Below are 3,794 nucleotides of genomic sequence, written 5' to 3' on the forward strand. Positions count from 1 at the left end.
GCACACTCATCAAATAGAGTATTACCACTACACATCATAATAGAGTAGTACTGCCTTAATACTGGTGCCCGCACATCAAATAGAGTAGTACCACCTGAACACCAGCACCCACACATCCCACACAACAAAATAGGAATCGATAGAATAATCGCAGAGAAAGGAATATACATTTTCAGCCCTTTTCATGTATTATTATTATTCTTATTATTACCCGTATTATTAAGGCTGAAGAGTACAAGGATTATCTCTCTGAATTGTCTCTCTCCCTCTACGCAGTTTGCTGACTGATGAGAAAATCAAGGCTTTTTGGGGAGCTGCTAAAAACTGTTTTTCTCCCTCTCCATGGGCTAAGATAATAATAATAACACTGTGTGTGTGTGTGTGTGTGTGCGTGCGTGCGTGCGTGCGTGCGTGTGTGTATTGCGTGCGTGTGTGTGTGTGATTAGACCACTGTTTTGTTAAAAGCTTTATTTTTATATTTCGCTCTTCCTGTGGAGACGGAATACGCTCTAATCTGGGCTGAAGTGGAAAAGGAGAGGGGCAGACAGGCACAGAGCATCCACCAACACGCGCGCGCGCGCACACGCACACACACACACACACACACACACACACACACACACACACACACACACACCCTCAAACACATTCGAAATGCATAGGGACCCATGTGCACAAACCTGCATGCGCACGCCACGCACACACTGGCACACGTATACACTACAGTGCAGATAAACATGGCATGTTAGTAAAGTGTCACAATTAACAATATTGCATTGCACCTGTGCAGCTGACCTATGGAACCTGGGAATTTTGTCAAGATGGGGAGAATACAAGTGTGGAGAATAATATTCTCCACACAATTCCACAATTATAATTATATTATAATTATAATACCTTGTTAAAGTGACCATTTTGTTAAATTTTGCACTTTATTTTACCGTGATTTAACAACATAATAACCAGCACAGATAGACAAAGAGACATTCATGGATTTAAAAGTAACTTTTATTTCCCCCCCCCCCCCCCCCCCATGACAGTGTATGGCAGCTGCATACCCCTGCCATACCCAATTGACGCCCCTGATGCATGCTGAGTGCAAATAAGTAGCACACTTATATCATGAGCATCTATTCACACAAGCTGAACAGCACTGGACAGTGGATTGGACCAACCATGGTTAGAATGGAGGATGAGATGAATGGACAGAGGGACGGACAGAGAGAGAGAGAGAGAGAGGGCATCTTAAAGGAGTAGTTCACCCCAAAATATTTTCTATCGATTTCACAACCCATGAAGGCTTGAATTCATGGAGATTGTTTTTTGATGTCTTCCTAAGACAATAATTTGATTACCAGCAGAAAGGAGCTAATATAGGACACACAAAAGAGACTCTTTGTGTCTCCTACCGGGTATACCGGAACTACCGGTATACCTGGTCATCAAATTATTGGGTTAGGAATGCGTCAAAAACTAAAACATGTCCATGAATTCAAGCCAACATGGGGTGTGAAATTTATAGAAAATAAGTCATGTTTTGGGTGTCCTATACTCCTTTAAGTCATCCAAAGTTCTTAAAGAACTTGCGAGTGAAACATGTATCCCTCACTATACTGTAGCTGGGTGTGTGTGTATGTGGGTGGGGGGGTGGTGGCAGGTGCATGTGTGCTTATGCATTTGTGTGAGAGGCCTGGCACGAGGCGTGCGTGCGTGCGTGCGTGCGTGGTGTCCCTCTGAGGCTGGGTGGGTGTAAGAGGCTGCTGCACGCTGGCCTAATTCTTCCTGACGTGATCCATATGCTCACATCTAGTGGACAGGACCGCAACACACACACACACACACACACACACACACACACACACACACACACACACACACACACACACACACACACACACACACACACACGGTACAGACACAAAATGTGCATCTCTTATTTAATTAATAGAATTGAGCTGCTCCACATGTCAGGGTCTAACTTAATTATGCTAACACATGGCAGCTAGATGCATGTTCCTTGCATCCCTGCGGAGATGCACGTAGACTACACACACACACACACACACACACACACACAGACACACACACACACACACACAATCACACACAATCACACACGTGCATATTGCCCTGGCTTGATGCACATGTAATCCCATGGCCGCAAACGCACTCACTCACTCTCTCAAATATACTGTACAGACGATGACATGTGTACTGTGCCCCCCCCCCCCCCCCCCACACACACACACACACACAGTGTGTAGGAATGTGAGATGAAGTAGATTAATGAACATAATTAATTTCTAGGATTAAGAATGCCTCCATCTGAGGCAGCCGGCGGCAGGAAAGATGTCATATCCATATACAGGAAACAAAAGAGAAGAGAGAGAGAGAGAGAGAGAGAGAGAGAGAGAGAGAGAGAGAAATCTGGAGGAAGTGAAGGAGAGAGACAGAGCTCCATTTGGCCTGCTGTCAGTTGCTCACTTTAGCCCTTCCCAAGACTCCAAACAGCCCTGTTACCAGGCATCAGCCTACACACTTAGTGAGGGAGTGTGCGTGCGTGCAATGGTGGAAGAAGTACTTGTTACTTGTTTTTGGAGCGGTGAAAGCGCTCCCAATAGACAGGTATGTCTGTGGGTATGTGGTTGGCTGGGTGGCTGGCTGGCTGGCTGGCCGTGTCCGTAGCCTGGCAATACCTTGAGTGGCCACACACAACACACTAGTTAAAGGAGGGGCACTGTTTTGTGCAGGCCAGGCACACTCACCACTCACTCACACGCGCACGCAACACACACACACACGCACACACACGCACATAGAACACAGAATCAAAAACATAGATCTAGAACACATAGAATCAAAAACATAGATCTAGAACACATAGAATCAAAAACATAGATCTAGAACACAGAATCAAAAACATAGATCCAGAACATATAGAATCAAAAACATAGATCTAGAACACATAGAATGTAAAAACATAGACCTAGAACACAGAATCAAAAACATAGATCTAGAACATATAGAATCAAAAACATAGATCTAGAACACATAGAATCAAAAACATAGATCTAGAACACAGAATCAAAAACATAGATATAGAACATAGAGAATCAAAAACATAGATCTAGAACACAGAATCAAAAACATAGATCTAGAACACAGAATCAAAAACATAGATCTAGAATCAAAAACATAGATCTAGAACATATAGAATCAAAAACATAGATCTAGAACACATAGAATCAAAAACATAGATCTAGAACACAGAATCAAAAACATAGATCTAGAACATATAGAATCAAAAACACCATATAGAATCAAAAACATAGATCTAGAACACATAGAATCAAAAACATAGATCTAGAACACAGAATCAAAAACATAGATATAGAACATATAGAATCAAAAACATAGATCTAGAACACAGAATCAAAAACATAGATCAAAAACATATAGAATCAAAAACATAGATCTAGAACATATAGAATCTAAAACACCATATAGAATCAAAAACATAGATCTAGAACACATAGAATCAAAAACATAGATCTAGAACACATAGAATCAAAAACATAGATCTAGAACACACAGAATCAAAAACATAGATATAGAACACATAGAATCAAAAACAGACACACACACACACACACACACACACACACACACACACACACACACACACACACACACACACACACACACACACACACACACACACACACACACACACACAGGGTATAGCTGCTCAGATTCACCGCTCCACTTCGAACCGAGGTTTGATTTTACTTAAG

Source organism: Nannobrachium achirus, assembly GCF_963921795.1.
Source record: "Nannobrachium achirus genome assembly, chromosome: 3".
In the NCBI taxonomy this organism is placed as follows: domain Eukaryota; kingdom Metazoa; phylum Chordata; class Actinopteri; order Myctophiformes; family Myctophidae; genus Nannobrachium; species Nannobrachium achirus.